Source organism: Panulirus ornatus, chromosome 37 (assembly GCF_036320965.1).
Source record: "Panulirus ornatus isolate Po-2019 chromosome 37, ASM3632096v1, whole genome shotgun sequence".
Lineage (NCBI taxonomy): Eukaryota > Metazoa > Arthropoda > Malacostraca > Decapoda > Palinuridae > Panulirus > Panulirus ornatus.
This window is the reverse complement of record NC_092260.1, coordinates 7,042,789-7,055,288: the sequence shown is the minus strand read 5'-3', so window position 1 is coordinate 7,055,288 and position 12,500 is coordinate 7,042,789. Positions and strand designations below refer to the sequence as shown.

General features: G+C 49.2%; 1 protein-coding gene across 2 annotated transcripts in view; it reads left to right on the top strand.

Moving 5' to 3' along the window:
* The window catches only part of LOC139760475 (AT-rich interactive domain-containing protein 5B-like), a 477,243-nt gene that overhangs the window by 139,982 nt on the left and 324,761 nt on the right, over positions 1–12,500 (top strand). The window contains exon 3 of one of the 2 annotated variants that reach the window (XM_071683753.1): positions 1–168. This exon is cut by the window's left edge and continues 1,267 nt beyond it. The exons of the other annotated variant lie outside the window; for it this stretch is intronic. The gene's annotated coding sequence lies outside the window, so the exon portion shown is untranslated. Of the gene's footprint in view, positions 169–12,500 lie in introns of those variants that run through there. 2 annotated transcript variants of the gene reach the window in all.

The window sequence follows — 12,500 nt, the reverse complement described above, 5'->3', positions numbered from 1 at the left end:
GGATGTGGAGGTAGCTGGTGGGGAGGGGTTGTAGTGGATGTGGAGGTAGCTGGTGGGGAGGGGTTGTAGTGGATGAGATCGTAGCTGGAGACGAGAGGTAATATAGGGGGAGGAGGTAGCTGGTGGAGAAATGTAGACGTGGGAGAGTAAGTAGATGGTGGGGGAGGAGGTAGGTGGCGGGAGAGGCAGTAGTGGGAGATGTTGTAGTGGGGGAGGAGGTAGCGGGTACGGAGCATGTAGTGGTGGGGGAGGAGGTAGCGGGTGGGGAGAAGAGGTAACTTGTTGGAGATGTAGTAGTGGGGAAAGGAGTTTGTAATGATGGAGGAGGCAGCTGCTGGAGAGAGGTAGTAGTAGTTGGGGGGGGGGGTGGTGGAGGTAGCTGATGGAGAGAGTTAGTATTGGTTGAGGAGATAGCGGGTGGTGAGAGGAGGAAGTAGAGTGCGAGGAGATAGCTGGTGGTGAGAGGTTGTAGTGGGGGAGGAGGTAGTGGTGGCGGTGGGGAGATAAGGTAATAGTGGGGGAAGCAGTTCTGTGTTGGGGGTGGGGGGACAAGTAGTACTGAGGGAGATAGGTAGGGTAGGTAGAGGGAGAACTGAGGGAGAGTATAGCTGTTGGGGGAGGTGTAGTGCTGCAGGAGATAACTGGTGGGGAGGACACATGGGAAGAGGAGGGGTGTGGCCAGTCTGTGTCCTGGGTGGACGAGGAGGGTCACACATGATAAGTACACACGTAGGCCAGCCAGGTAACAGAAGGAGGGAGCCTGGCTGGGGCTACAGAAGGAAACTTAACAGTTCTCTTGGGATGGAGGTGGCCGGGTCATGACGCCAATACTGAAGCTGTCGGGGCAGGGGATGGGAGGGATGGAGGGAGGGAGGCCTGTGTTGTGGTACGTGGCTGGGGGCCGTTGGTGTGCAATTATGGTGGGGAGCTGTTGGGTGGTATTGGGGTGGGGGCGGTAGTGTGGTATTGTGGTGGTAGTGTGTTGGGGGCTGAGCGTCTGGTTTGGGTTGTTGGGTTGGGGTTCTTGTATGGGGTTGGGGGGGGTGATGTGGTATGAGGATGGGGTTTATTGGTGATATAAAGGGATGGGGGGTTGTGTGATATGAGGGTGGAGCCTTGTGGTGTGGTGAAGGGGAAGGGGTTTGTTTTGTAGTTTGGGTAAGGGGGGAGGGATTGTGGTGTGATATGGATGTGGGAAGTTTTGATGATGTGTGGGGGTAGGGTGCGGAAGTATGGTAATGGGATGGGGCCGATGGTGGGGGTATGGGGTTAGGCGCCATATGGTCGTGTGGTATGGGAAAAGGGGAGCTGATTGTGTGGTGTAGGGGAAGGGGTCTGGGTGTATTTGAAGGTGTTTGGAGACCGCTGGTATGGTATCGGTTGGGATCGATGGTGTGGGGATGGGGGGCAATGGTAGGGTGTGGGGATGGGGGGCGATGGTAGGGTGTGGGGATGGGGGGCGATGGTAGGGTGTGGGGATGGGGGGCGATGGTAGGGTGTGGGGATGGGGGACGATGGTAGGGTGTGTGGATGGGGGGCAATGGTAGGGTGTGGGGATGGGGGACGATGGTAGGGTGTGGGGATGGGGGGCGATGGTAGGGTGTAGGGATGGGGGACGATGGTAGGGTGTGGGGATGGGGGACGATGGTAGGGTGTGGGGATGGGGGCGATGGTAGGGTGTGGGGATGGGGGGCGATGGTAGGGTGTGGGGATGGGGGCGATGGATAGGGTGTGGGGATGGGGGCGATGGTAGGGTGTGGGGATGGGGGCGATGGTAGGGTGTGGGGATGGGGGGCGATGGTAGGGTGTGGGGATGGGGGACGATGGTAGGGTGTGGGGATGGGGACGATGGTAGGGTGTGGGGATGGGGGCGATGGTAGGGTGTGGGGATGGGGGCGATGGTAGGGTGTGGGATGGGGGGCGATGGTAGGGTGTGGGGATGGGGGCGATGGTAGGGGTGGGGATGGGAGGCGATGGTAGGGTGTGGGGATGGGGGCGATGGTAGGGTGTGGGGATGGGGGGCGATGGTAGGGTTGGGTGGGCGGTAGGGTGGGGATGGGCGATGGTAGGGTGTGGGGATGGGGGCGATGGTAGGGTGTGGGGATGGGGGCGATGGTAGGGTGTGGGGATGGGGGGCGATGGTAGGGTGTGGGGATGGGGGCGATGGTAGGGTGTGGGGATGGGGGGCGATGGTAGGGTGTGGGGATGGGGGCGATGGTAGGGTGTGGGGATGGGGGGCGATGGTAGGGTGTGGGGATGGGGGACGATGGTAGGGTGTGGGGATGGGGACGATGGTAGGGTGTGGGGATGGGGGACGATGGTAGGGTGTGGGGATGGGGGACGATGGTAGGGTGTGGGGATGGGGACGATGGTAGGGTGTGGGGATGGGGGCGATGGTAGGGTGTGGGGATGGGGGGCGATGGTAGGGTGTGGGGATGGGGGGCGATGGTAGGGTGTGGGGATGGGAGGAGGCTGTTGGTGACCTGAGGGCTGGGAGAGGGAGGTAGGGGGCCACCATGGTGGTGGGCTTGCCTGGTGGGTGCCCCTTGGGGTGTGGTGTGGGGGTGGTTGTGTGGCCGGGGGTGTGGTGTGGGGGGGATGGGGTGGTTGTGTGGCCGGGGGTGTGGTGTGGGGGTGGTTGTGTGGCCGGGGGTGTGGTGTGGGGGTGGTTGTGTGGCCGGGGGTGTGGTGTGGGGGGGATGGGGTGGTTGTGTGGCCGGGGGTGTGGTGTGGGGTGGTTGTGTGGCCGGGGGTGTGGTGTGGGGGTGGTTGTGTGGCCGGGGGTGTGGTGTGGGGGGGATGGGGTGTTGTGTGGCCGGGGGTGTGGTGTGGGGGTGGTTGTGTGGCCGGGGGTGTGGTGTGGGGGTGGTTGTGTGGCCGGGGGTGTGGTGTGGGGGGGATGTGTGGCCGGGGGTGTGGTGTGGGGGGGATGTGTGGCCGGGGGTGTGGTGTGGGAAGGCTGGGTTGGGACGATGGGTGAGGGTCGGGGGGGAGGGGGGGTGGCGTTATACAGTAGGGGAGGGGAAGGGAGGTGGCCGGTGGAGAAGGGTTGGGGGAGAGGCGGGGTGTGGAAGGGTCGGGGGTGGCCGATGGTGGAGAGTGCGGGAGTGTGGTGGGGTTAGTGGGATGCGGCTGTGTGTGTGGGGTTAGTGCAGGGAGGGAGAAATGTGGGGGGATTGTGGGATGTCGGAGTGTCTGTGGGGTTGGTGTGGGGATGGAGGAGTGTGATAGGAGTAGTGGGGTGCGGGAGTGTGTGTGGGGAGGGAGGAGTGCTGGGGTGGGGGGTAGTGGGATGCGGGAGTGTCTGTGGTGTTGGTGTGGGGAAGGAGGAGTAGTGGGATGCGGCAGTGTGGTTGGGATAGTGGGGTGCTGGAGTGTGTGTGGGGAGGGAGGAGTGTGGTGGGATGCGGGAGTGTTTGTGGGGAGGGAGGAGTGTGGTGGGATGCGGGAGTGTGGTGGGATGCGGGAGTGTGTGTGGGGAGGGAGGAGTGTGGTGGGATGCGGGAGTGTGTGTGGGGAGGGAGGAGTGTGGTGGGATGCGGGAGTGTTTGTGGGGAGGGAGGAGTGTGGTGGGATGCGGGAGTGTGTGTGGGGAGGGAGGAGTGTGGTGGGATGCGGGAGTGTTTGTGGGGAGGGAGGAGTGTGGTGGGATGCGGGAGTGTGGTGGGATGCGGGAGTGTGTGTGGGGAGGGAGGAGTGTGGTGGGATGCGGGAGTGTGTGTGGGGAGGGAGGAGTGTGGTGGGATGCGGGAGTGTTTGTGGGGAGGGAGGAGTGTGTGTGGGGAGGGAGGAGTGTGGTGGGATGCGGGAGTGTGTGTGGGGAGGGAGGAGTGTGGTGGGATGCGGGAGTGTGTGTGGGGAGGGAGGGAGGATATTATTGACGAGTGAGACGGTTGCCGTACATCATTAGCCACCCGTCTCTACCTCCCATACTCTCAAGGTCAGACACCAACCCTGCTTTCTGGCAGGCAACGCCTCATCACTGCTCTCTCTCTCTCTCTCTCTCTCTCTCTCTCTCTCTCTCTCTCTATATATATATATATATATATATATATATATATATATATATATATATATATATATATATATATATATATATATATCTTTTCTTTTAAACTATTCGCCATTTCCCGCGTTAGCGAGGTAGCGTTAGGAACAGAGGACTGGGCCTTTTTTGGAATATCCTCACCTGGCCCACTCTGTTCCTTCTTTTGGAAAAAAAAAAAACGAGAGGGGAGGATTTCCAGCTCCCCGCTCCCTCCCCTTTTAGTCGCCTTCTACGACACGCAGGGAATACGTGGGAAGTATTCTTAATCCCCTATCCCCAGGGATTATATATATATATATATATATATATATATATATATATATATATATATATATATATATATATATATATATATATATATATATATATCGTCACTGAGGTAGATAATGCAGGGCACTGTGTGGTTTTTGAGACCGGGAAATAATTAGGAATTTAAGGTTAAGTATTTTTTTCTTGTGTTATCTGTGGACTGTTATATATTACTCTGACACCAGATAGCGCTTACCTGCTTCCCATCACAGTACCGTTCCTCCCATCACTAACCCAGTACTGTACCGTGCCACCCCTCTCTCCAACCACTGTACCGCCCCACCCCTCACTCTCCCATCATTGTACCGCCCCACCCCTCACTCCTATCACTGTACCGCCCCACCCCTCTGTCTCCATCACCGCACCGCCCCACCCTCACTCTCCCCTCACCGTACCGCTCCACCCTCACTCTCCCATCATCGTACCGCCCCATCCTTCACTCCCATAACTGTATCGCCCCACCCCTCACTCTCACATCACTGTACCGCCCCACCCCTCACTCTCCCATCACTGTACCGACCTACCCCTCACTCTCACACCCCTCGCCCTTCCATCATTGTACCGCCCTGACCCTCACTCTCCGATCACTATCGCCCCGACCCTCACTCTCCCATCACTGTACCACTCCAACCCTCACTCCCATCACTGTACCGCACCACCCCTTACTCGCATCACTTTACCGCCCCTATCCTCTCTCCCATCGCTGTACTACCCCGTCCCTCACCCTCCCATCACTGTATCTCCCCACCCCCACACTCTCCCATCAGTGATCCGTCCCATCTTCACTCTCCCATCACTGTACCGCCCAACCCCTCACTCCCATCACTGTTCAGCACCACCTCTCACTCCCATGACTGTACCGCCCCAACCATCACTCTCCCATCACTGTACCGCCCCACCCTCACTCCCATCACTGTATCGCCCCAGTCCTCACCCCATCACTGTATCGCCCCATTCCTTTCCTATCACTGTACCGCCCCAACCTTCACTCCCACCACTGTACCGCACCACCCCTCACTCCCATCACGACCACCCCGTCCCTCACCCTTCACTGTACCGGCCCACCCTTCACAATCCGATTAGTGATCCGTCCCACCTTCACTTTCCCATCACTATACTGCCCATCGCTCACTCTCCATTACTTTATCTCTCCACTCCTCCTTATCCCATCACTGCACCGCCTCACACTTTATCATTCTACCAATGCACTGCGCTGTCTTGTTGCACCATCACCACACTTCCTCCTCTCACTGTCCCATCACCGCCTTATCATTTTTTCCATCTACGGCCCCTAACTCTCCCATCACTGCAACGCCCTTCATTGTCCTAGTACTGCAGCGCCCCACTCCTGACTTCCATCACTGCACTGTTCCACTCCTCAGTATCCTATCACTACAACTCCACCCCACTGCCTCATCACTGTACCGTCCTACACTTCACTGTTCCAACCCACGCCTCAGTGTCCCATACTGCCCATTACTGACCCGTCACCTCTCCGCCCCGCTCCTATGTCCTTCACCTTACCACCATTCCCTCTCCCATCTCTGCACTGCATCCCACACGGGCCCATCACTCTACCAACCCATTCTTCTTTCGCCCATGTCTCTCTGCAGTTCCCCTTCCCCTCCACATCCCCTTGTCGGTGTCCCATCACCACACCGCCCTTCACAGTCCCTTCACCTTATCCCTTGTATATCACAGTGCGTGTCTGTGTTCCCCATTATACCTTCCATCACTGTTCTCTGTCCCCGTCCTTCAGTGTCCCACTGTGTCATAACTACAGTGTACCATGTGACAGTGGCCATTATTGTTGACCACATCCTAGCAGTGGTGCGTCGGGAGTGAGGACTTTGCTGAACTGTGGTTTTACATTAAGGTTGCTCTCGCACTAACTGCGGCAAGGTAGTTAACAACCTGTTGTCTCCTGTATTGTCTGGTTGGTTATTTACCTTTTTATGTAGATACGTCACAAAAACACCCGTGATTCACCAATGTACCGGTAGACACAAGGAATATGAAACAGAGAGATCCGGGCGTTTTCCAGATAACTCACACCATCAGGGAATACAGAACGCGGGTAGCGTTCCTGGCCAAGACTCGTTCATGGTTCGAATCCTGGTGGTGGCGGTTGGTCCACAGTCAACGCAGCTGTTCATCCACCCCTAGAGGTTGGTCTGTAAAATGAGTACCTGGATCAGGCTAGGAAATTAGGAACTTATCGCGTTTCATTTTTTTTTTTTTTTTTTTTTTTTTCCCAAAAGAAGGAACAGAGAATTGGGCCAGGTTAGGGTATTCCCTCAAAGGCCCAGTCCTCTGTTCTTAATGCTACCTCGCTAACGCGGGAAATGGCGAATAGTTTAAAAGAAAAAGAAAGAATATATATATATATATATATATATATATATATATATATATATATATATATATATATATTGGAGGTGGAAAGATGGAGTGAAAAAAGATTTTGAGTGATAGGGGCCTGAACATGCAGGAGGGTGAAAGGCGTGCAAGGAATAGAGTGAATTGGAACGATATGGTATACCGGGGTCGACGTGCTGTCAATGGATTGAACCAGGGCATGTGAAGCGTCTGGGGTAAACCATGGAAAGTTCTGTGGGGCCTGGATGTGGAAAGGGAGCTGTGGTTTCGTTGCATTATTACATGACAGCTAGAGACTGAGTGTGAACGAATGGGGCCTTTGTTGTCTTTTCCTAGCGCTACCTCGCACACATGAGGGGGGAGGGGGGTTGTTATGTGTGGCGGGGTGGCGATGGGAATGAATAAAGGCAGACAGTATGAATTATGTACATGCGTATGTGTGTATATGTCTGTGTGTGTATATATATGTATACGTTGAGATGTATAGGTATGTATATTTGCGTGTGTGGACGTGTATGTATATACATGTGTATATGGGTGGGTTGGGCCATTCTTTCGTCTGTTTCCTTGTGCTACCTCGAACGCGGGAGACAGTGACAAAGCAAAATAAATAAATAAATGAATATATATATATATATATATATATATATATATATATATATATATATATATATATATATATATATATATATATATATTCTTCATGATATTAGAATTTGATATCTAACCCACTAAAGGGCATAATATAGAAACTAACCATTTTGACAATTTATATGTTATGGAGCCTACTGAACTCACTATTGGTGTAACGGGAAGCCATCTGTGTTGATGTCACAAAGTCCTTTTGAAATTTAGAGAAATACAGTAATTTAACTAATGATGAAATTAATATCTGTAAGGGTTTAGTGTATGCCAGTTTGTCAAAACCAGTGGAACCTAATTTCCCTAAAAGATTTATAAGAGCTATTAACACCTTAAAAAAAGACAATGATATACATATTACTAAAGCAGATAAGGCAAACGCTATTGTGGACAAAAGTAACTATTTATCTGAAATGAATGATCTTTTAAATGATAACACAACATATTCTAAACTCAGTAAGAATCCCCTAGAAGCAGTTAATTTCCATTTCAATAAAGAACTGAAGTTGTTGTTGAAAGGTAATGGTTCTCTTATCAAAAGTTTGTCATCTTTGTCCCCTTCATTGCCATATATGTATGGACTTATCAAAACACATAAACAAAATTTTCCAGCAAGACCTATAGTGAGTTCAGTAGGCTCCATCACATATAAATTGTCAAAATGGTTAGGTTCTTTATTAAGCCCTTTAGTGGGTAAGATAACAAATTCTAATATCATGAACAATGTAGATTTAGTTAACAAGCTTAACAATATCAATGTTAATTTTGATTTCAAACTAGTTAGCTTTGATGTTTCCTCACTGTTCACAAAAGTTCCAGTTGATGACATTTTAGAATAATCATCAGATGTCTTGGATGATATTCATTTACATGTTTCAAACTCTGTTTTCATTGAATTGATTATATATATATATATATATATATATATATATATATATATATATATATATATATATATATATATATATATATTTTTTTTTTTTTTTTTTTTTTTTTTTTCATACTATTCGCCGTTTCCCGCGTCAGCGAGGTAGCGTTAAGAACAGAGGACTGGGCCTCTGAGGAAACATCCTCACCCAGCCCCCTTCTCTGTTCCTTCCTTTGGAAAAAAAAAAAAAAACGAGAGGGGAGGATTTCCAGCCACCCGCTCCCTCCCCTTTTAGTCGCCTTCTACGACACGCAGGGAATACGTGGGAAGTATTCTTTCTCCCCTATCCCCAGGGATAATATATATATATATATATATATATATATATATATATATATATATATATATATATATATATATATATATATATACATACATACATACATACATACATACATACATACACCCCACTTTGCCCAGTGGCTGTGATAGGTTGCCCTCGCCTTAGCCTACGTTGTGGTCAGGTTAATTCATATGATTGTAATGAGTATAATCAGGTGGTAATGGAGGGATGTGGTGACCACTACAGAGTCACTTTGACTGCCACCTTCACCTACACTTTCCCCAATAGGTCAACATGTAATCGTGGGAGTAATGTTATCAATGTTTGGTCGTGCGTGGGGATTCGTGGCCTGCCTGTTTCCCCACTATATAGTTCAGATCAATATTGGCCTGGCAGACCCTTAGGTTGACTATAAAGAGATGTACCACGTGTGCTGAGTATTCATTTTATGATCATGACAAATTATAACCTCGTACGAGGAGAAGCCCCCGATCTTCTTGATGACTGTAGTACACGTCTCCTGGTGTGGGTCAAGTGTACGTGAACAGTAAGTTGTAAGGATTGGTCGAGGATGTAACGCACATGGTGGCTGAGAGCATCAGCACAAGGCCTACTCTCCCGCAGGAAGCCGCTCCTGCTGAACACCCACACATCTGTGGTCATGTTATTCACCTGAGCTGTGTGATGAACCTCACTAGTGTGTTAATACCTGGGATCTCACTCGGCAGCTGCTCGCTCCCATCCCTATACCGCTCAGCCCTCACCAGTTTCTTATCTGAACCCGAATTTCTTTTTTTCTGTTTTCAATGTAGTGTGTTGTGTGTGTGGCTGATGTTTTGTGTCGTGAGGTGTTCTCCGTGTGCTGTGTTCATACGTGTAGCAGCTCCTTACTGTATCATCCTCCAAGAGAACAAACGCATGGATGATATTGGTAGTATGTTCTTATAGATGGTTTGTGAGGCCAGTGGTGTGTATCATCATCCTTCTCGTTACACTGTACCAGGTTCAGGTTGTGGTGAGGTAGCTGGTATGTGGAGGCGAGTAGTATGCCATGCAAGGTGAGGTGTATATACGTGTTTACTGGTAGGACGACCTCTCTCCGGGGCCGACTTCTTAACCTCCTAGTAAAGTTAAGGGTTAACTGACCCACTCGATGATTATTACCTTGTTAACTGTCACCAGCAGTACACTCCTTGAGCCAGCATATAGTACCACCTCCCACCCGGCTCATAAATGATGTCTCATGTTGGTAGACGAGTGTCATGAAGCCTCCCTCGCCCTCCTGCCAGAAACTTGGTTGCCGTTCCCTGCCGTAGATCAGGAGGGCGCCATCCTGGTGCCTGATGCCCGCCTCCTTGACCTCTCCTGTGTGTGGCACGGCCAAGGTCAGGCCTGACGTCATACCCAGGGTTTCGTACTGTTGTCCTTGAGGATCGAACCATCGTCTTGAAATATTTTCACCGTTGTACCCAAGAGTTTATATATATATATATATATATATATATATATATATATATATATATATATATATATATTTTTTTTTTTTTTTTTTTTTCTTTTTTTTTTTTTTGCTTTGTCGCTGTCTCCCGCGTTTGCGAGGTAGCGCAAGGAAACAGACGAAAGAAATGGCCCAACCCACCCCCATACACATGTATATACATACGTCCCCACACGCAAATATACATACCTACACAGCTTTCCATGGTTTACCCCAGACGCTTCACATGCCTTGATTCAATCCACTGACAGCACGTCAACCCCGGTATACCACATCGCTCCAATTCACTCTATTCCTTGCCCTCCTTTCACCCTCCTGCATGTTCAGGCCCCGATCACACAAAATCTTTTTCACTCCATCTTTCCACCTCCAATTTGGTCTTCCTCTTCTCCGCGTTCCCTCCACCTCCGACACATATATCCTCTTGGTCAATCTTTCCTCACTCATTCTCTCCATGTGCCCAAACCATTTCAAAACACCCTCTTCTGCTCTCTCAACCACGCTCTTTTTATTTCCACACATCTCTCTTACCATTACGTTACTTACTCGATCAAACCACCTCACACCACACATTGTCCTCAAACATCTCATTTCCAGCACATCCATCCTCCTGCTCACAACTCTATCCATAGCCCACGCCTCGCAACCATACAACATTGTTGGAACCACTATTCCTTCAAACATACCCATCTTTGCTTTCCGAGATAATGTTCTCGACTTCCACACATTCTTCAAGGCTCCCAGAATTTTCGCCCCCTCCCCCACCCTATGATCCACTTCCGTTTGCATGGTTCCATCCCCTGCCAGATCCACTCCCAGATATCTAAAACACTTCACTTCCTCCAGTTTTTCTCCATTCAAACTCACCTCCCAATTGACTTGACCCTCAACCCTACTGTACCTAATAACCTTGCTCTTATTCACATTTACTCTTAACTTTCTTCTTTCACACACTTTACCAAACTCAGTCACCAGCTTCTGCAGTTTCTCACATGAATCAGCCACCAGCGCTGTATCATCAGCGAACAACAACTGACTCACTTCCCAAGCTCTCTCATCCCCAACAGACTTCATACTTGCCCCTCTTTGCAAAACTCTTGCATTCACCTCCCTAACAACCCCATCCATAAACAAATTAAACAACCATGGAGACATCACACACCCCTGCCGCAAACCTACATTCACTGAGAACCAATCACTTTCCTCTCTTCCTACACGTACACATGCCTTACATCCTCGATAAAAACTTTTCACTGCTTCTAACAACTTGCCTCCCACACCATATATTCTTAATACCTTCCACAGAGCATCTCTTTCTATATATTATCCCTGGGGATAGGGGAGAAAGAATACTTCCCACGTATTCCCTGCGTGTCGTAGAAGGCGACTAAAAGGGGAGGGAGCGGGGGGCTGGAAATCCTCCCCTCTTGTTTTTTTTTTTTTTAATTTTCCAAAGAAGGAACAGAGAAGGGGGCCAGGTGAGGATATTCCCTCAGAGGCCTAGTCCTCTGTTCTTAACACTACCTTGCTAATGCGGGAAATGGCGAATAGTTTGAAAGAAAAAGAAATATATATATATATATATATATATATATATATATATATATTTTTTTTTTTTTTTTTTTTTTTTTCATACTATTCGCCATTTCCCGCGTTTGCGAGGTAGCGTTAAGAACAGAGGACTGGGCCTTAGAGGGAAAATCCTCACCTGGCCCCCTTCTCTGTTCCTTCTTTTGGAAAATCAAAAAAAAACGAGAGGGGAGGATTTCCAGCCACCCGCTCCCTCCCCTTTTAGTCGCCTTCTACGACACGCAGGGAATACGTGGGAAGTATTCTTTCTCCCCTATCCCCAGGGATAATATATATTATATATATATATATATATATATATATATATATATATATATATATATATATGTATATATATATATATATATTCTTTTCTTTTAAACTATTAGCCATTTCCCGCGTCAGCGAGGCAGCGTTAAGAACAGAGGACTGGGCCTTTTTTGGAATATCCTCACCTGGCCCCCTCTGTTCCTTCTTTTGGAAAATTAGAAAAAAAACGAGAGGGGAGGATTTCCAGCTCCCCGCTCCCTCCCCTTTTAGTCGCCTTCTACGACACGCAAGGAATACTTGGGAAGTATTCTTAATCCCCTATCCCCAGGGATAACATATATATATATATATATATATATATATATATATATATATATATGTATATATATATATATATATATATATATATATATATATATATATAGGGGAGGATTTCCAGCCCCCCGCTCCCATATATATATATATATATATATATATATATATATATATATATATATATGGTTTGCTGGTGGCACAGGCTTAGACATGGGTTAGTGTACGGTTTGGTTTCCGGGTAAGAATATTACCAGGTATC